This window comes from Neomonachus schauinslandi, chromosome 11 (genome assembly GCF_002201575.2).
Source record: "Neomonachus schauinslandi chromosome 11, ASM220157v2, whole genome shotgun sequence".
Taxonomy (NCBI): Eukaryota; Metazoa; Chordata; class Mammalia; order Carnivora; family Phocidae; genus Neomonachus; species Neomonachus schauinslandi.
Genome location: NC_058413.1, coordinates 8970466 through 8994207, shown reverse-complemented (window position 1 = coordinate 8994207; position 23742 = coordinate 8970466). Strand labels below are relative to the sequence as shown.

Below are 23742 nucleotides of genomic sequence, written 5' to 3'. Positions count from 1 at the left end.
GCCAGGCCTCAATCATTCCAGCACTCTTCCCCATTTCTCCACATTGTCTGTTATTTCTTTCATCTTTTAGCCAAAGTAGCCATCGACTTGGACCTGAATTTGAATTCATTTGCCCAATGGTGAAATTAGTGCTCCTGGAAGGTTTCATTGTCAACCAGACTCTTCTGTTGAATATTGCCTGGCTCCTGTGCCAGCTTAGACCCAGCTTTGGTTCCATCACCTGCTTGCTAAACTTCCCTAGGCTGGATTAGATCAGCAGTGTCCTGGAGACTCCCAGAGAAAACAGCCTGGCCTAATGGTTAAGCACCTAGGACTTTTAACTATCGACCCCCCCTCCCCTGCTCTTCTAGCTCTGTGATAGCAGGCAAGGTCCTTGTCTCCTTGTGGGATCCCTCCTCCAGCCGAGGATACTTGTGGCACCTACCTCCCGTGGTTAGTCGGGGGAGAGGTCCTGCACATAGGGGCTGGTCTAAAAGCCCCACACTTGCTTGTAGTTGTCAGTCTCAGTTCCACCTGACCTCTTTGTGGCTTTAACACAATTCATCTGGTATTTCCAGATTAGCACTCTGCCGACTGTCCCACTGCTTGCGGAACCTCATTGTGGGTTTCTAGTGCTCCTCCCCACGTTTCTCGCCCCCCCCCCCCACCGCTTTAAAACTGGTCCTCCTTCAGGGTACTTGCATGTTTTTTTCTTATGCAACCCATTTTCATAGCTGAATTACCGTTACTGACAGCTCTCAGATCTGCATAGTTACCATTTAATGAGCAAAAAATCCACATTTTTTTTTAAAGATTTTGAGGTGGGGGGGAGAGGGAGAGAGAGAGAGAAAGTGAGAGCGAGCTCGCACAAGCAGGGGGAGGGGCAGAGGAAAAAGCAGGATCCCCGTTGAGCAGGGAGCCAGACAAATTGGGGCTCAATTCCAGGACTCTGGGATCATGATCTGAGCTGAAGGCAGATGCTTAACTGAGCCTCCCAAGCACCCCAAATGCATGTTCTTTAAATTAAGTTGCCTTATAGTTTTTAAAAATGATTTTATTTTATTTTATTTTTTAAAGATTTTATTTATTTGCGAGAGAGAATGAAAGACAGCATGAGAGGGAAGAGGGTCAGAGGGAGAAGCAGACCCCCTGCTGAGCAGGGAGCCCGATGTGGGACTCGATCCCGGGACTCCAGGATCATGACCTGAGCCGAAGGCAGTCGCTTAACCAACTGAGCCACCCAGGTGCCCAAAAATGATTTTATTTTTTAAAAAAGATTTTATTTGAGGCTGCAGGCGGGGAGGTAGAGGGTGAGGGAGAGTCTCAAGCAGATTCCCATGCAGAGCGCACAGCCCAGAGCCCCAAGCAGGGCAGATCCCAGGATCCCAAGACCAGGACCCAAGCCAAAACCAAGAGCCGGACACTCAACCGACTGAGCCACCCAGGAGCCCCTAAGTTGCCCTATAGTTCTGACATAATATGCATACTTTAAATTTTACATATGGATGGGAATCCCATTTTGAGCAACAGAAGAATGTTCACTATAAAAACTACTTATGTCAGGGCACCTGGGTGGCTCAGTCGTTAAGCATCTGCTTTCAGCTCAGTTCATGATCCCAGGGTCCTGGGATAGAGCCCTCCATTGGGCTCCCTGCTCCACGGGAAGCCTGCTTCTCCCTCTCCCACTCCCCTTGCTTGTGTTCCCTCTCGCGTTGTGTCTCTGTCAAATAAAATCTTAAAAAAAACCAAACCGGGGCGCCTGGGTGGCTCAGTCGTTGGGCGTCTGCCTTCGGCTCGGGTCATGATCCCGGCGTCCTGGGATCGAGCCCCACATCGGGCTCTCTGCTCTGCGGGAAGCCTGCTTCTCCCTCTCCCATTCCCCCTGCTTGTGTTCCCTCTCTCGCTGTGTCTCTCTCTGTCAAATAAATAAATAAAATCTTAAAAAAAAAAAAAAAACCAAACCTACTTATGTCAACCAGAATTGCCTGGTGGGATAGGGATGGGGATAAGTTGTTCACTAAGTGTGAAGATTTGAGCCTCCAGGTGAGGCAACTGTTTAACTGCTCTAAAGATTAAGCATTGATCGGGCGCCTGGGTGGCTCAGTTAGTTAAGCGACTGCCTTCGGCTCAGGTCATGATCCTGGAGTCCCGGGATCGAGTCCCGCATCGGGCTCCCTGCTCGGCAGGGAGTCTGCTTCTCCCTCTGACCTTCCCCCCTCTCATGTGCTCTCTCTCTCTCAAATAAATGAATAAATAAAATCTTAAAAAAAAAAAAAAAAAGATTAAGCATTGACCTATGCACACAAAGGTCACCCCAGACAGTGCTTCTACTTTGACTTCCTTTACTGTCCTTCATCCCCAAAGCCAGCTTGCCTAGGGACAATTAAAAAGATTTGGGGGCACCTGGGTGGCTCAGTCAGGTCTTGGGGTCCTGGGATCCAGGTTCTGTTGGGCTCTATGCCCAGTGGGGAATCTGCTTGGATTCTCTCCCCCTCCTGCCCCGCACACTAAAATGTAGCTCTAAAAAATAAAAAGCATTGAAATTACCAGATTTGTGTGGGGACAGGGAGCCCATCTTAATGATCTTAACTCCACTGCCTAAATTTATGTCCAGATACAATGACACATGGAGACAGATGGATATTCATTGCAAATCACATTCATGTAGGTGTTCACAGAGCACCCCTAACTGATGTCCTAAGTGAGTAAGTTCTACTTTCCCACTGAGAGAACAAATGGAAGGAGGGAAGCCTGGGTGGCTCAGTTAAACATCTGCCTTCGACTCAGGTAATGATCCCAGGGTTCTGGGATCTAGCTCCCTGCTCAGCAGGGATTCTGCTTCTCCCACTCCCTCTGCCCCTCTCCTGGGCTGTGCTTTCTCTCTCAAATAAAATCTTAAAAAAAAAAAAAAAAAGGAAGGCAGACAAACACAAGCAGGGTCATTCCAATCAAAGTATATTTACACCAACAGCATAAACTGACAATGATTAGCCAAGGTAGGCCTTTTAGCAGTTGACTTGTAAGTAGGCTCCATGCCCAGTGTGAAGCCCAATGCAGGGCTTGAACTCATGACCCTGAGACATCAAGTTGGATGCCTACCTGACTGAACTACCCAGGGGCCCCCAGCAGTGACTTTTGAGCTTAAGAGTCCCTGAATGAGTCACTTCCATGAAAGAGTGCAGACCATTCCAGAAAAAGAATGTAGAGACCCAGAGGTTCACTATAGGAACAGAAACTCAAGGGTTGTAGGCCTGATTCTACAGAAAAAGCAGACTCCACAGAAACCATGTTGAAGTTTCATGGGCAGAAAAGGGCAGTGAAACACCAAAATCGGACAGCCACTTTTTTTTGAGTCTAAGGGATCCTTGATGGTCATACTCCAGCCTCCTAGTGCCTTCAGCCAAGCCTGCTAAAGTTATCCCCAAACCCCAGCAGACATTTCACACAGTGAGGCACATGGCAGGTGGTGGTGAACCTTAGGAGATCTACTGAGGCTCCTTGAACACTGCTTCCCCGAGTTGGACAGCAGTAGGCAACCTGCCACACTAAATAGAACAATGCTGACAAGGGCAAATTCCCCAGGATTATTTCCTTCTGCCCACCTGGACACTCAAACACATGAACCACAATGAAGGTTAAACTTTTATTTAGAAAGGCTGAAACAATTGTATGCTAATTTCCACAGCTAGGTTGTACAAAAAATGACCTGAAGACTTCCTTTTGGTATCCCTGAAGAACTGGATTCCTGTATAGGAAAGAAAGGGAAAAAAAAAGTGAGCCTCCTTATTATTCTGTTGAGTTTATAAGGGGCTACCCTTTAAACTAGTTCACGTTAAAAAGCTTGTTTCCAAGTATACTTTTCTGTTTATCTTAGTCTATTAGATATTAAACACCAATATTTGAACAAATGCATACCTGTGATATGGGCCTTGTTCTTTTTTCACACCTGGAACACAAATATACAATCGACTTCAGCAAGTGATTTATTCCCTTTCCCATATTTAGAAATCCTTTATGATCCCTCAGACAGTTCCTTCTGGAACAAGCTTCCTCTTTTCCCCCAGCCAGCCCCAGTGGGTTCACCTTTACAGGCTCTGAGACTAGGACAGGAAGTAAGACATGTGACTGTTTCTTCACTGGGAGTTCCAGTTTGGGCTACCCTGCACCACCTAGATTTACTCACCTGACTTCAGACTGGAGCTAAGCAGAAAAACGGCTGAGGGTTCCTGCAGAAGATTGAGAACTAAGCCTCTCAAACATCTCTGGTCCCTATTGCTGAGAGCAAAGGCACATCTGTAAAGGCTTTGTAGGTTTCAGAATGCCTATTTTACAGTAACCACCAGGTAGTCCACAGAACTTCCTATTGGCTTGAAGCCAGTTGATAAACTACTGTTGTCACTTTGTTCCAAGGCAAGCTCACAGCTCAGAAAATACCTTTCAGTCACAATGATCAGACTGGGGCGGTATTGAATTCATCACTGGTGAGGGGGAGCTTGTTGTAGGTGGTTCAGAATGGCCACAGACAAGACTCTGGAGTGAGCCAGTAAGGTCTTCTTACAGCTACCCAGACAAGTGCCACCCAACACACACACCCCCTAAAAACACCCGGCAAATTTTATATAGCAGCTAAATGATGTTACAAAGGCATTTACCTCAAATCATTCTTGGGCTCCACACAAGGCACTGGACCTGAAACGATTAAGAACAGAGTCAGTAATGCTTACGTCCAACAATAAAAGTTGTTCCTGCTTAAACTATCATTCCTAGGAAAATCAGATTTCCGAGTCTCAACAGCAAGTTATCAGCCGAACGAGATTCCATATAAGTCATCATGCATTTAGACCCTCGAAAGGGTATTTTTTTCTACCCAATATGCTCCATGAACCACATATGGAAACTCACCTTTGCACAAACAAGCAGGTTAATGGGTTAACAGCACCTAGAGAAAGACAAAAACGTAGGTGGATAAAAAGCCCTTCCACATAGCATCCCTCCACTCCTGCCTTCTCCAGTTTCTCAGATGTTCACTTATTTTCATTGTGTAGATCATAGTGAGCTAGTTTGATTCATCATGGAAACGGCCTATTTGGTGGCATGAGCCACAGACATTAATCCACTAACCTGTTAACTCTGGAGGCTTTTGGGCAGCACACAGGTACAAGCTGCTCCTGAAAGAGAAGATTACATAATTAAGTGAAGGATCTAAAACAGCCACATCCATTCTAGCTATGATTAATGGATTTAAACTAAAAAAAGCCAAGCAGATGCTATTGACAGGCATACACTGTACCTCAGACAGTTCCTTAAGAACAAATTCTCATCCTTTCTCCCAGTTAGCCCCAGTGGGTTCACCATTACTGGCTCTGAGGCTGGAACAGGGGTAAGACAGGATGCTTGCTTTCCTCACTGGCACATACTCTGGCAAGCCACAACCACTAAGGTTACAAGTACTCACCATCCTTAACGCTCTCCGAAAGCTCAATCAATGAACATCTACAAGAAATTGATCGAGAGACGCCTGGCTGGCTGAGTTGGTGGAGCATTCGACTCGAGGTCATGAGTTTGAGCCCCACGTTGGGCATGGAGCCTATGTAAAATAAAAATAAAAAAAATAAAACTGCTCAGAAGAAACAGATCAAGAAACATCACTACAAGAACCAGAAACCTATATGGGTCAATGAAATGTCTGGTCACAACAAAACACCCACAATGAAATCATCCTTTGGATAACGAATTCACATATATGCTAATCAGTACTGGGAGAAGCTACTTACTTTAAGATAGAGGAATGTGTCACCATCAGGACAACCTGCAAAAGCGGAACAAATGGTTATCTGAAAATATAAAACGGAGTAAAGTTTCTTCATTAACAGAAACTGCCATCAGAACTCTAACATGCTATTAATTGTCGCACCTCACAGAGGATCAGCATATCTATTCAAATCATCTGACAGTTGACATATGGGTGAGGGAGAGCACACCCTCACAAGAACTGTACTGTTAGGCTGCTCTCTCCCTCCACAGCAAAGTCATTACAAGAGAACAAGCTGGAAGGAGCAAAAAGGCAATGCTGCTCCACTGGCCATTTGCTCTCCTGGTTGTAGGCAAAACCAGACAACACTCCAATCCCCCATCTGAACAATTCATTACCTGTATTCACCCTGGGAGGCAGTTGGATTCCTCAGGCCTAGTGATGAGATGCTAAAACAGAAAAGGAAGGCATTATATATGTACCTAAGAATAATCACTCATAGACCCTTTAGTACTCTTGGCCCACTTCTCAGTAGGAAGATGACATCACTTTAAGTTCAGCCATATGCTTGTCTTTTTTTATGTTCATCATGGAGTGGTCAGCACAATTTGAACAAGAACAAACCCCACCTAGACACTGTGCCCACCCACACCTGCGGAAATCACTGCCTACCCACCTGCAGCATTACCGTGATACCTAGTTTGCACGACAGGTCTTGTCCCATCCTCCAACCTGTAAGGTCTTTTGAGCTGAACCACATCTGAAAAAAAAAAAAAAAAAAACGAGGCGCACCCTTAGTGCGCTCCCTAAGTGGAACTCTTAGTTCCACACCTTGCAGTCTGTCTCACGTCTGTGCCCTAACACCTCCGCGCTAAAACCCCAAGCGTTTGCTGCGGGATGGTGCTACTCAGAATTTTTATGTTTTCTCCACTATCCATCAGAAAGAGAGAGTTCAATTTTAAGTATCATCCCCGTAGCACATCCCACTGGACTTGCGTAAACTCCACAACGGAGGAACAGTGGTAAAGAACGGCCGTAAACACTCACCCTAACAAGTCGGCTCCTCTCCATTCTTCAGCGTTCAAAGTGCGCCCGAACCCTGCAGACGAGAGAACAGTAAATCAACATTCGTGATTTCACAATCGCTGTTTCCGGAGCTACGACTGTGTTGGACTTCGGCTATGCAAGGCCCGTCTCCTCAGAGAGTCTTATCCTCACGGAACTCAGTACAGGTCTGTGAAAAGGTTCTCATCACAGAGAGAGCCGCCGCTACGGCCCGCCATCGCCATTTTGTCCTTCACAAAGCTGCGCTGCTGCTTCGTGGATTCAAGGCTATGGCCGAGATCTTACCCTCCCCTCGCCAACCAATAAGTGCAACCTAAATGCTCAGGCGTGCTACGCTCACTTGGTTTAAGAAAATAAAACAAGGAAGATTCTACTCACCGAACGCCGCGGAAAAATGAGACCGAAGGCCTGTAGCGACATACTTAAATACCATCTCGCAGAGGCCCACGGGATTTGGGGGGGGGGGAGGTGGGACTATGGCGGGCGCAGGCGCATAAGGAGAGGGCGCGCGAGCCCGGGGAGTTGTGGGTAAAGAATTCCAGGGAAGGGGAGGGTGCCGTTCGCGCCTTCAGGAGCTGGGGCGCGAAAAAGACGCGCTTGCGCTTTAGGGAAGCGCGCGGGCGCTCCTGTCTGGCGGCGGGGCGTCTGTACCCCAGGCTTTCTCTGGGACGAGAGCGCGGAGGCCTTGGCTTAGCACCGGTGGTGGGCGACCCTCTGCCTCCGTCACCGCTGCCTGCCCCCACACCCTTCCCTGAGCACTGCCCTTACTTACATACACACTCTAAACCGGTGTGCAGGCTCCGCCTCCACGGATCCCGAACCTCCTGCAGCCTCGATCCGTGTCATCTCGGTCCCACGCCTGCCGCCCAGGCGCATTCCAGGACTGGTGCGCAGGGTCCCTGCTTAGCGGGCGGCTTGGGGGAGGTCCTTTGCATGGAGCCATTTCGGGAAAGTGAATCAGGCCGTAAGCGCTCTGCTTGAGTCTTCTGACAGGGTCTGATTTTTCCTGAGCGGCCACCTATGACCTGCTGTCTAGTCCGCTGTCGCTAGGAGCTTGGCTTGTAGTTGGGCTAATATTCGCTATCATTGGAAGCACTGTTTTAAGCACACTACACGAATTGATTAGTTATCCCAAATCCCTAGATAGCCCATTTTATAGATAAGGGACCCTAGGTGTAAAGAGTTCTTAGAGCTGCCTGCATCTCCCACCTGATCGTCAAGGTGGTTCCAGTCACCTCTAAACCGTTAAGACCAATTGGCTTGGTTCATCAGTAGTTTGCGGTAAGCACCTAGTGTACTTGCAGGTTTTAGAAACATTGCCTAAGCTCTGACTATGTGCTCCGCTGTATGACCTCACCTAATACTGCAACCCGGGGAGGAAGGTATTAAGGTAATGTTACAGATGAGGAGACTGAGGTCTAGGGAGGTTAAGTAACTTGCTGGGTATTAACCATTTAAGAGATATCAGAGGCAAGCAGTCTGCAAATCCAGGCAGTCAGATTCCATGCCCGCACTTCTGACCACTATGCTTTACTGCTCTCATCTCACAGTTCCTGCTCAAGGTAGTCAGGGAGCAGGCAAATGCACAGGAAACAAATGGAATGATCCCTGGGTCCTGTTTCTCAGTCTTTTTTTCATTATCGTCTCCTCCTCACCAGGAGCCTTAAAAAGACATTTCCCCCTCCAATCCCACTCATGAAAATTTTTTTTTTATTTTTAAAGATTTTATTTATTTATTTGAGAGAGAGAGAATGAGAGAGAGCAAGCACATGAGAGGGGGGAGGGTCAGAGGGAGAAGCAGACTCCCTGCCGAGCAGGGAGCCCAATGCGGGACTCGATCCAGGGACTCGATCCAGGGACTCCAGGATCATGACCTGAGCCGAAGGCAGTCGCTTAACCAACTGAGCCACCCAGGCGCCCCCCACTCATGAAATTTTAATACCACTGATATACTGCATATCTGCTTATGTACGGTGGCCCTTTGGTGGGCCATAAACCTCTTTAATATCTAAGATTTTTCTGCCCCTCCCCCTGCCAAACCGATTCTCACTCTTTCAGGGGCAACGTTGTCCCTATGTGTGTCCCAGGGTAACATAACAAGTATTCACAAGGAGAGAATTCCAGTTTGAATACATTTAGGGACAAATAAATTTATTTACTCAGCAAATATTAATTGCTTGTTCAAATACATGATTGAAAAGTTGTAACAAGGGGCGCCTGGGTGGCTCAGTCGTTAAGCGTCTGCCTTCGGCTCAGGTCATGATCCCAGGGTCCTGGGATCGAGCCCCACATCGGGCTCCCTGCTCCGCAGGAAGCCTGCTTCTCCCTCTCCCACTCCCCCTGCTTGTGTTCCCTCTCTAGCTGTGTCTCTCTCTGTCAAATAAATAAATAAAATATTAAAAAAAAAATTGAGCACAGGCTTGGAGCTGGAACAGAAAGGAAGTGTATGGATGTTTCCAAAAGTTGGAAAGAGGCAAGTTATTGTTTGGTGTCCTTTTGATGTTGTAAACTGGGCCAACACACCCTGGGGGTTATGTGATTTTCTAGGGAGTGTGCACTTTTGTTGGACTTCCTATTTGCTCTTGATTTGGTTATTTTATAATTCTTTGATATCCTTGTGTGACATTAACCAGTTTTATATCTACCTATGAACAAATTAATTCATATCAGCATTCTTGACGGATGGACTCTAAAATACTCCTTTCCTAGAATTTTCTTTTGAACAAGTCTTAAATCTTATTTTTTCTCTCATTAGTATGTTGCATAAAATCTTTTTTTAAAAAGGTTTTATTTATTCATTAGACAGAGCTTGCGCGCGCAGGGGAGCAGCAGAGAGAGAGGGAGAAGAAGGCTCTCCACTGATCAGGGAGCCTGATCCAGGGCTCCATCCCAGGACCCCGAGATTATGACCTGAGCTGAAGGCAGATGCTTAACCAACTGAGCCACCCAGGCACCCCTTTCCTGTGGTTTTTACAACAAATTTAATCTGGCTCCCTGGCTCTGGTTTCCTCCCTTTTAATCAATCCATTCTCTACCTTGTAGCAGAGAGATCTTTCCAAATAAAACATTTGTGGTCAAGTCTCACTTCTCAGGGGCACCTGGGTGGCTCAGTCGTTGGGCGTCTGCCTTCAGCTCAGATCATGATCCCAGGGTCCTGGGATAGAGCCCTGCATCGGGCTCCCTGTTCGGCAGGAAGCCTGCGTCTCCCTCTCCCTCTTCCCCTGCTTGTGTTCCCTCTCTGGCTGTGTCTCTCTCTGTCAAATAAATAAAATCTTTAAAAAAAAGAAAAAAGTTAAAAAAAAAAAGTCTCACTTCTCAGCTCATAATCCTTCAGTGCCCTTCCATAGTCTTTAGGCTAAAGACCAGACCATCAATATAGCCATCAAGACCCCTGCTTTCCTTGGCAATTTTTTTTTTTTAACCACTTCTCCCTCCCCAAGCCTGATCTACCCTGCCTCCCATTTTAACTCTTTTAGGTTCATGCCTGTGTAAATCATCACTGTAACCTTGTTGCCTGGCAGAATGCAAGACACTAAGAAGGATTCGATATATATTAGTTTATCTCCATAAATTTGGAATGACCTTTTTCCAGCCTCAATTCATTGCCCTACATATGGTATGAGCGCCTTGCTTAGAGGTCTGGCAAGTTTCCTCAGGGAGCAACCCTGCCCCCACGTGGCTGCAAGAGGCACTGCCTCCCTTAAGGGTGGAGGAGGATATGCAGATTACCACTGTTTTGCCAGGAATTGGGAGACCTGCCAGTAACCTTGGTGGAGAAACAGTCCCAATTTGATAACAGAATTATCTGGATTGTGGTAAAGTGTGACATTGGAAGGATTAGCCTGGTCTCAGGGGAGACGAGGATGTTGAAGAGTATAAGGACAGGCTCACGTGCTTTATTTGTAGACCGGAGGGAGGAAGGTTTGGGACCGAAGGCACGATGGGGAGTTGATACAGGTAGTATCAATTCTCGGCCTTTTCGCTAAGATCAAGTGTGGTATCTGTTCTTATCAGTTTAACATCTGATACGTCCTCTATCCCAGGACAATGTATTCCATTGATTTTTGGAGTGGGAACTGGAATAGGAGCTTGCTTTGTGTACTCCATGCATCGTTTCCCTGGTCCCTGGGTGTTTAATGGGGTTGATACACTTGGAGTTAGAGTAATCCCACATCAGGCCTTTGGCCTGGGAAAAAGAGCTATCACAGTGGTAAAGACAAAGTAGAAGTCTCTGAAACTGACCCGTCCCCATTCCAGGGATGTCCTTTCTTCCCATTCTCTCCTTAACCCATTGCACTCTAGCTCCTGTACCCTCCCCTCCACGAGGCCACTACTGACCTCATTCACTTAATCCCAGAAGATAGTTCCATCTCTTTTTTTTAAGATTTTATTTATTTATTTGAGGGACACCTGGGTGGTTCAGTCGTGAAGCGTCTGCCTTCCGCTCACGTCATGATCCCAGGGTCCTGGGATTGAGCCCCGCCTCAGGCTCTCTGCTCAGCGGAAAGCCTGCTTCTCCCTCTGCCTGCTGTTCCCCCTGCTTGTGCTCTCTCTCACTCTGTCTCTCTCCTCCTCTCTGACAAATAAATAAATAAAATCTTTTTTAAAAAATAAGATTTTATTCATTTATTTGAGAGAGAGAGAAAGTGAGAGACAGAGCATGAGCGGAGGGGAGGGGCACAGCCCCCCCCCCTTTTAAAGTAATCTCCACACCCAACGTGGGGCTGGAACTCACAACCCCAAGATCAGGAGTAGCACAGTCCACCACTGAAGCAGCCACGTGCCCCAATACTTCCATCTTTCTTGACCTCTCAGTAGCATTTGACACTGTTGACCTGCCCTTCTTCCTGAAGTGTTCTCAACCCTTGCTTTCTGGGACCCTGCCCTCTCCTGGGTCTCCTCTTGCTTCTTGGCTATTTTCACTATCTATCCCTACACATTCTTCAGGGCTCTGCCCCAGGTCCACTTGTTTTCTCATTCACTATGCTCTGCCTAGACCAACTTACCCATCATCTTGGCCTCATTTACCATATATATGCTGCCATGTCCCCAACATCATCTCAACCCACGATATTCTGAACTGCACACCTTGTATCTAATGGTCTGCCAGACATCTTCATTGGGATTGCCCATAAACAGCTCCACTTGTCCAAAACTGAATTCGTCGTCTTTTCCTACAAATCTGTTCCTTCTCCAGTGTGCCCTCTCTTGCTCAATTGTCTAAGCCAGAGTGTGATCATTATCTCCAGAGCTGATGCACTGTAAATGCTCTCCAGCCAAAGACTGCCAGAAACGTATTTGTATTGGAGCAACTTGGGTTTATTACTTGTTACAGTGAGGAAGAACCCACACCAGGGGAAACTGCAGGGTGTCTCAGTAGGAGGGTGTTAGAAAGAACTTATTGTAGGATCTGGGCTTGTGTTAGGTGATTTTGGGGAGGGTTCAAACAAGTGAGGCTTTACTTTTTTACTTTTTTACTCTGGATTTGATGTTTTCAGGAAGTGGCATCGTTTTATTATTAGGTATCTTTTTTTTTTTTTAAAGATTTTATTTATTTATTTGAGAGAGAGAGAATGAGAGACAGAGAGCATGAGAGGGAGGAGGGTCAGAGGGAGAAGCAGACTCCCCGCTGAGCAGGGAGCCCGATGCAGGACTTGATCCCGGGACTCCAGGATCATGACCTGAGCCGAAGGCAGTGGCTTAACCAACTGAGCCACCCAGGCGCCCCTATTATTGGGTATCTTAATAAGTCTTACCTAGAAGGAGGGAAGACTATAGTCGATGGGGCTAACCTAGGATTGGTGAAGAAGCAACAGTCACTCATAGTAGCCAGGATAGGGAGCTGTTTGGACTTTTGTGATTTGGACAATGTTCATGTTTTTTTCTGTGTTCAGACATGATTAGAGAATAGGCTTGTTTTGGGCGCCTGGGTGGCTCAGTTGGTTAAGCGACTGCCTTCGGCTCAGGTCATGATCCTGGAGTCCCTGGATCGAGTCCCGCATCGGGCTCCATGCTTGACAGGGAGTCTGCTTCTCCCTCTGACCCTCCCCCCTCTCATGTGCTCTCTCTCATTCTCTCTCTCTCAAATAAATAAATAAAATCTTAAAAAAAAAAAAAAAGAATGGGCTTGTTTTGACTTGACCCATCATGATCAGAGAGTGGCCTTGTCTTATGTTGATGTTCTGAAATTATGTTCAACAGGAGAACACCAAGGCCTTGGTCTAAGTGCCAGGCCAGCTTCTAGATGTCAGCAGCTGCTTTTCTCTTTCTCAGTACCCTAGCTTAAGCCATTCTCCCTGGATTTCTGCTACATATTCCCAACCTGGTTTCCTGGCTCTGACTTTGCCTCCTCCTCCTCCTCCTCCTCCTTCTGCTTCTGCTTCTGCTTCTTCTAGTTTATTTTTAAGTAGGCTCCACCCAACATGGGGCTTGAACTCACAACCCCGAGGTCAAGAGTTCTATACTCTACTGACTGAGCCAGCCAGGTGCCCCTGACATTACCCCCTTCTAACCCATTCTCCACATTATAGCCAGAGTAGTCTTGTGGTCTTTCTTTCTTTCTTCCTTCCTTCCTTCCTTTCTTTCCTTTCTTTCTTTCTTTTAAGATTTTTATTCAAAGAGAGAGAGAGAGCACAGAGAGAGAGAGGGAGGAGCAGACTCCCCGCTGAGCAGGGAGCCTGCTGTGGGGCTCCATCTCAGGACTCTGGGATCATGACCTGAGCTGAAGGCAGACGCTCAACCCACTGAGCCACCCAGGTGCCCAGAGTGATTTTTCTTTCTTTCTTTTTTTTTTTTTTTAAAGATTTTATTTATTTATTTGACAGAGAGAGAAATAGCAAGAGCAGGAACACAAGCAGGGGGAGTGGGAGAGGGAGAAGCAGGCTTCCCGTGGAGCAGGGAGCCCGATGCGGGGCTCGATCCCACAACCCTGGGATCACGACCCGAGCCGAAGGCAGACGCTTAACGACTGAGCCACCCAGGCGCCCCAGAGTGATTTTTCTAAATGAAAAATCTGATCTCAGCTAAAAATCCTCAGTGCTCCTCCTTTGCTCTTAGTTAGGTTCAAGTCTGTACCTCCTGACAGAGCCAACAAGGCCCACTTTTGTTTCAATTTTTTTTTTAAAGATTTTTAAAAATTATTTATTTATTTGACAGAGAGAGAGACACAGCGAGAGAGGGAAAAAAGCAGGGGGAGTGAGAGGGAGAAGCAGGCTTCCTGCTGAGGTGGGAGCCCAATGCGGGGCTCGCTCCCAGGAACCTGGGATCATGACCTGAGCCTAAGGCAGACGCTTAACGACTGAGCCACCCAGGCGCCCCTGTTTTTCAGTTTTAGTATCACTACTGCTTTCTTTCCCTTGTTCTACTTCACCCCTTACCCACATAAACTCCCTGAGAGCAGAAATCATGTCTGTATAATTTATTTTATCCCCATCGTGTAGAACAAGGCATGACACTGTAATTCATTGATTACCTGCCCCATGCTATGAAGTAAGCTCCAGAAGAGGTTGTTAGGAGAAATACTTGAACTGTAGACAGCTTCCTCGCCAAAGGAAGCTCTTCGAGGATAGGAGCAGCGTCTGCCCTCTCCTGGCAGCGAGAGGCACTGCCTCCATTTGCGGAGGAGAAGGTATACGCAATTGACCGGTTCTCTGCTGGGAGCTGGGAAGAGGGCATTCACCTTTGCGAAAAATTCAATTTGAGAACAGAATTTCCTTATTTCCTGAACCGTGGAGGAATATGCCATTGGGAAGTTCTCCCGGGGAAGGATTAGAGTGGTTTTTGGAAGAGCTGAGATGTGGAATTTTGTAAGGGACAGCTTGAAGCCTGCTTTTATAGCCTTGAGTGCAAGTTCGGGAAACAAGTTCTGATGGGACCCTTAATTGTAGGTTGTTTCTTTGTTTCTTGGTCCAAGATCATGAGTAGTATGTGTTATTATCATTTAATATTTCGTAAATCCTCTACCTGAGGATACTTTATGAAGGGGATTTTTGGAACAGGGAGATTGAGTAGAGGCTGGCTCCATCCAGTTCACAGACCAATCTGATATCGCAGTACCTCCATGAATGGTGTGGTTCTCTCTTTTGGGATAGTTGTCAGTTAAAATGCAGACTGTTGGTATTCCACTGTGTCTTTTGGTTTTTGGAAAAAAATTTAAGGTGAATCTGCTGTTTCCCCTCTTTCTTTCATGCTATATTTTTGATGCATATTTTGTCTTTTATGTCCTGGTTCTTTAAGATTTAGTTATTTATAGTATTCTATTTAGAAATTTTCTACAAGTTATTTTGTCCCCTAATGGTAGACCTTTTTTCAGATTACCAAATATTTAATGCTGTAACGAGTGCTACAGTGAATGAAGTCTTTTGTATGTTGCTTTGTGCCCATGTATGAGAGTTTCTCTGGGGTATGAATCTAGAAGTGACATTTCTGGATAACAGCAAGAGTATTTTCAGTTCTATAGACTGTTGCAAATTGCCCACATATCCTGAATTGCAATTCTCTGCTATTCCTGAATAATCCCATTTTTGCTGGCAAAATAACTGACAGTTTTATTTTGAAGGTTAACAGTTGCTAGTATAAATGGCAATTAAAAAAACCATTTTTCTAGTTGTTTGCTACTGGCATACAGGACAGAATTGTTTTGTGTCTAGTTTTTATTGAGCTCTTATTCTAATAATTTGCAGATTCAGTTTGATTTTTCTTTTTTTAAAAGATTTTTTCTTAAAGATTTTATTTATTTGACAGAGAGATAGAGAGAGAGCACAAGTAGGCAGAGTGGCAGGCAGAGGGAGAGGGAGAAGCAGGCTCTCCGCTGAGCAGGGAGCCGGACGTGGGGCTCGATCCCAGGACCCCAGGATCATGACCTGAGCCGAAGGCAGCCGCTTAACCGACTGAGCCACCCAAGCGCCCCCTTTTTAAAGATTTTATCTTTTAAGTAATCTCTACACACAACATGGGGCTTGAACCTAAAACCCCAAGATCAAGAGTTGCATGCTCTACTGACTGAGCCAGCCAGGCGCCCCTCAACTTGATTTTTCTGTACAGAATTTTTCTGTAAGTAGAGAAAAACATTTAGGTCTTAATTTTTCTTGCAAATTGAATGTTAGTTACCTATAAAAGTGTTTGTAGGGGCGCCTGGGTGGCTCAGTTGGTTGGGCGACTGCCTTCGGCTCAGGTCATGATCCTGGAGTCCCTGGATCGAGTCCCGCATCAGGCTCCCTGCTCGGCAGGGAGCCTGCTTCTGCCTCTGACCCTCCCCCCTCTCATGTGCTCTCTCTCATTCTCTCTGTCTCAAATAAATAAATAAAATCTTTAAAAAAAAAAGTGTTTGTAAATCACTGATAATAAACTAAATGTGAGACCTGAAACCATAAAAATTCTAGAAGAGAGCACAGGCAGTAAAGTCTCTGACATTGGCCATAACAACGTTTCTTCTAGATATGTCTCCTTAGACAAGGGAAATAAAAGCAAAAATAAACTATTAGGACCTCATCAAAATAAAAAGCTTCTATGCAGAAGTGAAGGAAACAATCAACAAAACTAAAAGGCAACCAACTGAATAGGAGAAGATATTTGCAAATGACATATCCAAGAAGGATTAGTATCCAAAATACATAAAGAACTTTACAAATTAACACCTTTAAAACAAATAATCCAATTAAAAATGGGCAGAAGACATGAACAGACATTTCTCCAAAGAAGACATTCAGATGGCCAACAGACACATGAAAAGATGCTCAACATCACTCATTATGAGGGAAACGCAAATCAAAACTACAATGAGATACCACCTCACACCTGTCAGAATGGCAAAAATCAATAACACAGGAAGTAACAAGTGTGGAAAAACAGGAACCCTCTTGCACTGTTGGTGGGAATGCAAACTGATGCAGCCACTGTGGAAAACAGTATGGAGGTTCCTCAAAAAGTTAAAAATAGAACTACCCTACGGTCCAGTAATTGCACTGCTGGGTATTTACCTCCCCAAATACAAAAACTAATTCAAAGGGATACATGCACCCCTACATTTATAGCACCCTTATTTACAATAGCCAAATTATGGAAGCCGTTCAAGTGTCCATCGACAGATGAATGGATAAAGAAGATGTGGTCTATATACACAATGGAATATTATTCAGGCATAAAAGAGAACAAAATCTTGCCATTTGCAACACTGTGGATGGAGCTAGAGAGTATTATGCTGAGCGATCTAAGTCAGAGAAAGACAAATACCATATGATTTCTTTCTTTAAAAAAGAAGATTTTATTTATTCATTTGACAGAGAGAGAGAGCGTGAGCACAAGCAGGGGGAGCAGGAGAGGGAGAAGCAGGCTCCCTGCTGAGTAGGGAGCCCATCCCAGGACTCCAAGATCATGACCCCAGCAGAAGGCAGCCGCTCAACTGACTGAGCCCCCCACGCGCCCCTCTTTTTTTTTTTTTAAGATTTTTATTTATTTGAGAGAGAGAGCATGAGTGTTGGGCAGGGGAGGCAAAGGGAGAGGGAGAAGCAGACTCCCCACTGAGCAGGGGGCCCGATGTGGGGCTTGATCCTAGGACCCTGAGATCATGACCTCAGCCAAAGTCAGACACTTAACCAACTGAGCCACCCAGGTGCCCCAGACAGATACCATATGATTTCATTCATATGTGGAATTTGAGAGAAAAAAAACAACAACAGATGAGCAAAGGGGAAAAACAGACAAACCAAGAAACAGACCTCTTAACTATAGAGAACAAACTGGTAGTTACCAGAGGGGAGGTAGGTGGGGGGATGGGCGAAACAGGGGATGGGGATCAAGGAGCGCCCTTGTCTGATGAGCACTGGGCGATGTATGGAAGTGTTAAATCACTATATCGTACACCTGAAACTAATAGAATACTGTATGTTGGCTATACTGGAATTAAAAAAAAATTACTGATAGTACTATTTTTAAGAAACTGGCTAATCAGTTCTAATGCTGCTTTCTAATTTGAGGATGAAAGGGAGTCTTTGTTCTAAACTTGCTAGAAGATCCATTTTCCTTAAACTTTTTAAAATTTTTATTTTTAAGTAATCTGTACACCCAACATGGGGCTCGAACTCCCAATCCCGAGATCAGGAGTCACGTGCTCTACCAAGTGAGCCAGCCAGGTACCCCATTTTCCTTAAACTTCTGAGTTTTAGTTTCCTCTGTAGTCAACACCTTTATTTTATTTATTTGTTTAATATATTTTATTTTTTTGAAAGCAATTTTAAGTTTACAGAAAAATGGTTAGAAAGAATGGAGTTCCTGTATACTTCCTTACCCTCCCTTCGCCCCCCACCCCTTCTGCTATTACTAACATCTTGCATTAGTGAAGTACACCTCTTATAATTGATGAGCCAATATTGATACATTATTATTAACTAAAGACCATGGTTTCCATTAAGGTTTGTTCTTTGTGTTGTACATTCTGTGGGGTTTGACACATGTATAATGACATGTATCCATCATTACAATGATACAGAATAGTTTCATGGCCCTAAAAATCCCCTATGCTCCACTTACTCAGCCCTCTCTCCCTCCCTCCCTCCCTCCCTCCCCAACTCCTGGCAACCACTGATCTTTCTACTATCTCCATAGTTTTGCTTTTTCCAGAATGTCATATAGTTGGAATCATACAGTATGTAGCTTTTTCATATTTGCTTCTTCTACTTAGAAATATGCATTTAAGATTCCTCCCTGGGGCTCCTGGGTGGCTCAGATGGTTAAGCGTCTGCCTTCAGCTCAGGTCGTGATCCCAGGGTCCTGGGATCCAGTCCCGCATCGGCCTCCCTGCTCAGCAGGGAGCCTGCTTCTCCCTCTGCCTCTCTCTCTCTGTCTCTTATGAATAAATAAATAAATAAATCTTTATATATATAAAAAAAGATTCCTCCCTGTATTTTCGTGGCTTGATAGCTCATTTCTTGTTATTGAACTGAATAATGTTCCATTGTCTGGATGTACCACAATTTCTTTATCTGTTCACCTACTGAAGTATATCTTGGATGCTCCCAAGTTTTAGCAATAATGAAAAAAGCTGCTATCAACATCTGTGTGCAGGTTTTTGTGTGGACATAATTTTTCAACTCATTTGGGTAAATATCAAGGGGGTATGATTCCTGGATCATATGGTAAAAGTATGTTTAGTTTTGTAAAAAAAACTGTCAAACTATCTTCCACAGTAGCTGTACCATCTCATGTTCCTACCAGAAATGAATGAGAGTGTCTTTTACATTACGTCCTTTGAGTTTTCGGTGTGTTGGATTTTAGCCATTCTAATGCATGTGTAGTGGTATATCATTGTTTTATTTATTTATTTATTTTTTAAATGCATTTTTAAAAAAAGATATTTATTTATTTGTCAGAGAGAGAGAGAGCACAAGCAGAGGGAGCAGCAGAGGGAGAGCTCCTCACTGAGCAAGGAGCCTGATGTGGGACTCGATCCCAGGACCCTGGGATCATGACCTGAGCCGAAGGCAGACACTTAACGACTGAGCCACCCAGGCGTCCTATCATTGTTGTTTAAATTGCAATTCCCTAAAGACGTATGATGTTGAGCATATTTTCATATGCTTATTTAACATCCCCTGCTTCCTTCTTGTTTTTTCCTTCCACTATAGGTGACCATTTTATATTGGCTTTTGGTTTATCTTTCTTTTGTCACTCAAGAAAATAATACACACACACACACACACTCCCTTCCTTACACAAAAGGTAGCACACTGTGTACATTCCATAGCATTTTACAGAACATTTGTTTTCAGAGGCATAGGATTTCATCATATGGATGTTCCATTATTTCTTTTATTTTTATTTATTTTAAAGATTTTATTTATTTACTTGGGTAAAGGGAGAGAGAGAGAGAATCTCAAGCAGACTCGCTGTTGAATGGGGAGCCCAACTTGGGGCTCGATTCCGGACTCCGTCTCATGACCTGATATCATGACCCTGAGATCATGACCTGAGCAGAAACCAAGAGTCAGACACTTAACCGACTGAGCCACCCAGGCGCCCCTCCATTTTTTTTTCCCTTACTAATGCAGTCTTTTTTTTTTTTTTAAGATTTTATTTATTTATTTGACAGAGAGAGACATAGCAAGAGAGGGAATACAAGCAGGGGGAGTGGGAGAGGGAGAAGCAGGCTTCCCACTGAGCAGGGAGCCCGATGCGGGGCTCGATCCCAGGACCCTGGGATCATGACCTGAGCTGAAGGCAGATGCCCAACAACTGAGCCACCCAGGCGCCCCTAACTAATGCAGTCTTTAACTGGGCCAGAAGCAGTCACTGTTTTACAAGTACTTGCTCATAAAATCCCAACAGAACAACTGGTATTTGAACCATAAAACTGTTGGTATTTTATGAGGAGAGAAATGTTAACTACTGCATACCAGGAACAGTTTCATCTGATAGCACTGATAGAATAATCAGATAGTAATCAAAAGTGGTGCAACCAGTCAACACCAAATTGACAGTTTTTTTTCTTCTTTATCTAAATCATGTTATTACCCCCTTCTACTTTCTCATAAACACCTCTTGCTTTCCCCACATGAGTGGGATGCTTTTTCTGGTTACTCTGGAATCCGTGCTCCCCAAGTTGCAATTCTGAGACCCCAGCTTCACCTCCTTTTCTTGGTTGACACCACTATGATTTGTTTTCTGCTCAGAATACTGACACCACAGGTGTGGGTTTCCATACCAAGCAATTTTCTAATTCCCTGCAACAAACTGGAAGGCTTTCCACTTAATCTGACTTGACACTAAGTATCCTGGGTTTGCATAGACCCCACAGGTTAAGGGCTCAGTCCCACAAGACTGCCCACCGCATCAGACACCAATCTCAAGTCGTGGGTCCCAGGGTACCCACAATTCTGAGTTGGCTATAAATCGGGGTTCTCACAATCCCCTCCTCAGGTCTAAATTTGCTGTAACAGCTCATAGAACTCAGGGAAACACTTCACTTACTATTACCAATTTATTATAAAGGATGTTATAAAGGGTACAAATGAACAGCCAGATGAGGAGGTACATAGGGTGACGTCTGGAAGGGTTCCACGCACAGGATCTTCTGACCCTGTGGACTTGGGGTGTATCACCTTCTTGGTACATGTTCATCAACCCGGTAGATCTCCAAACCCCATCGATTAGGGTTTTTACAGAGGTTCCATTACGCAGGCATGATCATTGGCCATTGGTGATTACCCAATCTCTACCTCCTCTTCCCTTGCTGGAAGTTGGGGGATGGGACTGGAAGTTACAACCCTCTAGTCATGCCTCGGTTTTTCTGATGGCCAGCCCCCACCCCAAAGCTACCACCAAGAGTGGCCTCCTTAGAAGACTTTCTTGTCACCCAGGAATTCCAAGGGATTTAGGAGCTCAGTGTTAGGAACTAGGGACAAAGGCTGTGTTTGCGTGCTCTCTCTCTCTCTCTCTGTTTTTATCATATCACAGTTAGCCACTTATAATAAAAAAGATACGATTGGCTTTCTACCTTATACCATAAATAAGAATCAATTAAAGATGGATTAAAGACTTAAATATCAGAAACAAAACCTTACATTTTTGCATAGAAAATTTTGATGAATATCTTCCAGGCCTTAAAGTAAAGATTTTTTTAAAGTTTATTTTTTAGGGGCACCTGGGTGGCTCAGTCGTTAAGTGTCTGCCTTCGGCTCAGGTCATGATCCCAGAGTCCTGGGATCGAGCCCTGCATCGGGCTCTCTGCTCAGTGGAAAGCCTGCTTCTCCCTCTCCCACTCCCCCTGCTTGTGTCCCCTCTCTCTCTGTGTCTCTCCCCCATAAAATCTTTGAAAAAAAAAAGTTTATTTTTTAGTAATCTCTACACCCAACGTGGTGATCTAACTTACAACCCTGAGACCAAGAGTTGTATGATCTCCCAACTGAGCCAGCCAGGGGCCCCAAGAAAGATTTTTCTTTTTTTTTTTTAAAGATTTTATTTATTTATTTGACAGAGAGAGACACAGCGAGAGAGGGAACACAAGCAGGGGGAATGGGAGAGGGAGAAGCAGGCTTCTTGCCGAGCAGGGAGCTGGATGCGGGGCTCGGTCCCAGGACCCTGGGATCATGACCTGAGCCAAAGGCAGACACTTAACGACTGAGCCACCCAGGCACCCCCCAAGAAAGATTTTTTAAATAAGTCACCAAAAATAAAAACATGGAGTATTTATTAAAGAAAACATTAGGGGCACCTGGGTGGCTCAGTTGGTTGAACGACTGCCTTCAGCTCAGGTCATGATCCTGGAGTCCCAGGATCAAGTCCTGCATCAGGCTCCCTGCTCAGCAGGGAGTCTGCTTCTCCCTCTGACCCTCCCCCCTCTCATGCTCTCTCTCTATCTCATTCTCTCTCAAATAAATAAATAAAATCTTAAAAAAAAATAGAGAAAACATTGATTTTTTTTTTTTACAAGCCCAGATATCCCACCATTTTTGATGGATAACTTTTGTTTATCAAAAGACACCTGAGTGCCCAGATCTTGGTTTCTAATACCATTCTCTAATAAAAGGAACCAGGGCTCCTTGGAAAAGTGGCTGATTCTAGGGCTGGGGATCTAGTGTTCAAACAAGGTGAGCCTGGACCAATTTGTCATTCCAGGACATAAAGAAGCACTCAAAAAATTGTGTGTGGGGGAGGAGGCAGCAGAACAGGGGGAAGAGAAATGTAATAAAGGAGCCAACCTGACAGCTCACAGTGGCCAAAGCTGGACCAATTTGAGGGAAAACCCCAATAATATGGTATTGAATTCTAAACCAAAGTATAAAACAAATATCCATAAGTCCACACTGACATAAATAAATGAATAGATAAATAAATGAAGGAGAAGAGACAAATGTCCTGCAGCTGCTTAACCTACTGAGCCACGCAGGCGCCTGATGATAGAAAGTTCTGAAGGTCACGGGGGATGGGAAAATGATGTTACCCACCAGTATTGTGTGACCACCATGGTAGAAGGAGCTGATGATGTTGGAAGACTTCAGACTTCCTTTTTTTTTTTTTTTTTTTTTTAAGATTTTATTTATTTGACAGAGAGAGAGAGAGCACAAGTAGGCAGAACAGCAGGGAGAGGGAGAGGAAGAAGCAAGCTCTCCACTGAGCAGGGAGCCTGACGTGGGGCTCGATCCCAGGACCCTGGGATCATGACCTGAGCCGAAGGCAGCCGCTTAACCGACTGAGCCACCCAGGCGCCCCCAGACTTCCTTTTAAGGCTAATTGAATCTCTTATTACTATTTAACCTCTGGCATGAGATCAGTATTCTGTCTCTGATCAGATAGATATCTGATGTCATCTACCAAGAATAATATGTTAAAAATGCTTCTTTGTCTCTTCCATACATTGATCTGCTAGATCTCTGATGTTTCTCTCTTTTGATACTTGGTTGCATTAGAGAGAAAGACTGGCAGCTGTGCTGTTCATTTGTCTAATTTACTTGAGTGCCAGATACTTTTCAGATGGTGTACTTATTTCTCTTCTAAGAGATGGCTTTGGTTGTATTTCCTTTACCCTTTCTGGCTTTTATCCCCCCTCCTTCTCTGCGTTCATCTCCATAGCTCTTTGACTTCCAAACGCTCAGTTCCTTTTGTTGTTTCTAAGAAGGGAAGTAGTTGGGTTTGACTGGTGCAGTTCATCCACTCGTTTTCCAAACACTCATGAAGTGCCTACTTAGGCTACTACAGTAGGTAGGCAGGCCCATCGACAAATAGCACAAGGCCCCTGCCACTTATCTGGAAGTGTAGACACCCAGAAAAGGAAATGTAACAGGGTATGTGTTGTAGCAGAGGTGGATGGCAAAGAATTCTTTTGGAGAAGTTGAGAAAAACCGTCATCTGAGCTAGGTCTTGAATGGACAGGAGCTTCCGAGGTCAAGTGGCAGAACAGGAAGGGAAGAACATGGAATGGGAGGTAGAAAGATGCAGAGGCCTGACAAAGCTGG

General features: G+C 45.0%; 2 long non-coding RNA genes and 10 other non-coding genes across 13 annotated transcripts; 2 read left to right on the top strand and 10 right to left on the bottom strand.

The window, feature by feature from the left end:
* Positions 1 to 3608: 3608 nt before the first annotated feature.
* Positions 3609 to 5560, bottom strand: LOC110575914. Of its 2 annotated transcripts, XR_006540940.1 has the most exons (7): positions 5435 to 5560; positions 5101 to 5147; positions 4882 to 4918; positions 4632 to 4668; positions 4163 to 4281; positions 3895 to 3925; positions 3609 to 3724 (listed from the first exon to the last, which is right to left on the bottom strand). It is a non-coding gene; the product is annotated as an uncharacterized LOC110575914 (long non-coding RNA). The 2 variants fall into 2 exon arrangements; XR_002480045.1 differs by having other exon boundaries at positions 4163 to 4668.
* LOC123326302 lies at positions 3997 to 4121 on the bottom strand. Its single transcript, XR_006541007.1, has one exon. It is a non-coding gene; the product is annotated as a small nucleolar RNA SNORD22 (small nucleolar RNA).
* On the bottom strand, positions 4397 to 4465 carry LOC123326296. Its single transcript, XR_006541001.1, has one exon. It is a non-coding gene; the product is annotated as a small nucleolar RNA SNORD31 (small nucleolar RNA).
* On the bottom strand, positions 4747 to 4816 carry LOC123326295. The gene has a single exon (XR_006541000.1). It is a non-coding gene; the product is annotated as a small nucleolar RNA SNORD30 (small nucleolar RNA).
* On the bottom strand, positions 4991 to 5057 carry LOC123326290. Its single transcript, XR_006540995.1, has one exon. It is a non-coding gene; the product is annotated as a small nucleolar RNA SNORD29 (small nucleolar RNA).
* Positions 5266 to 5391, bottom strand: LOC123326303. The gene has a single exon (XR_006541008.1). It is a non-coding gene; the product is annotated as a small nucleolar RNA SNORD22 (small nucleolar RNA).
* A 227-nt stretch (positions 5561 to 5787) lies between the features above and the next one.
* On the bottom strand, positions 5788 to 7245 carry LOC110575916. The gene is made up of 4 exons (XR_002480046.1): positions 7175 to 7245; positions 6779 to 6830; positions 6408 to 6491; positions 5788 to 6180 (listed from the first exon to the last, which is right to left on the bottom strand). It is a non-coding gene; the product is annotated as an uncharacterized LOC110575916 (long non-coding RNA).
* On the bottom strand, positions 5857 to 5931 carry LOC123326291. The gene has a single exon (XR_006540996.1). It is a non-coding gene; the product is annotated as a small nucleolar RNA SNORD28 (small nucleolar RNA).
* LOC123326292 lies at positions 6255 to 6327 on the bottom strand. The gene has a single exon (XR_006540997.1). It is a non-coding gene; the product is annotated as a small nucleolar RNA SNORD27 (small nucleolar RNA).
* LOC123326293 lies at positions 6634 to 6708 on the bottom strand. Its single transcript, XR_006540998.1, has one exon. It is a non-coding gene; the product is annotated as a small nucleolar RNA SNORD26 (small nucleolar RNA).
* A 3513-nt stretch (positions 7246 to 10758) lies between the features above and the next one.
* On the top strand, positions 10759 to 10943 carry LOC123326342. Its single transcript, XR_006541046.1, has one exon. It is a non-coding gene; the product is annotated as a U2 spliceosomal RNA (small nuclear RNA).
* Positions 10944 to 14690: 3747 nt separating this feature from the next.
* LOC123326345 lies at positions 14691 to 14873 on the top strand. The gene has a single exon (XR_006541048.1). It is a non-coding gene; the product is annotated as a U2 spliceosomal RNA (small nuclear RNA).
* Positions 14874 to 23742: the final 8869 nt, after the last annotated feature.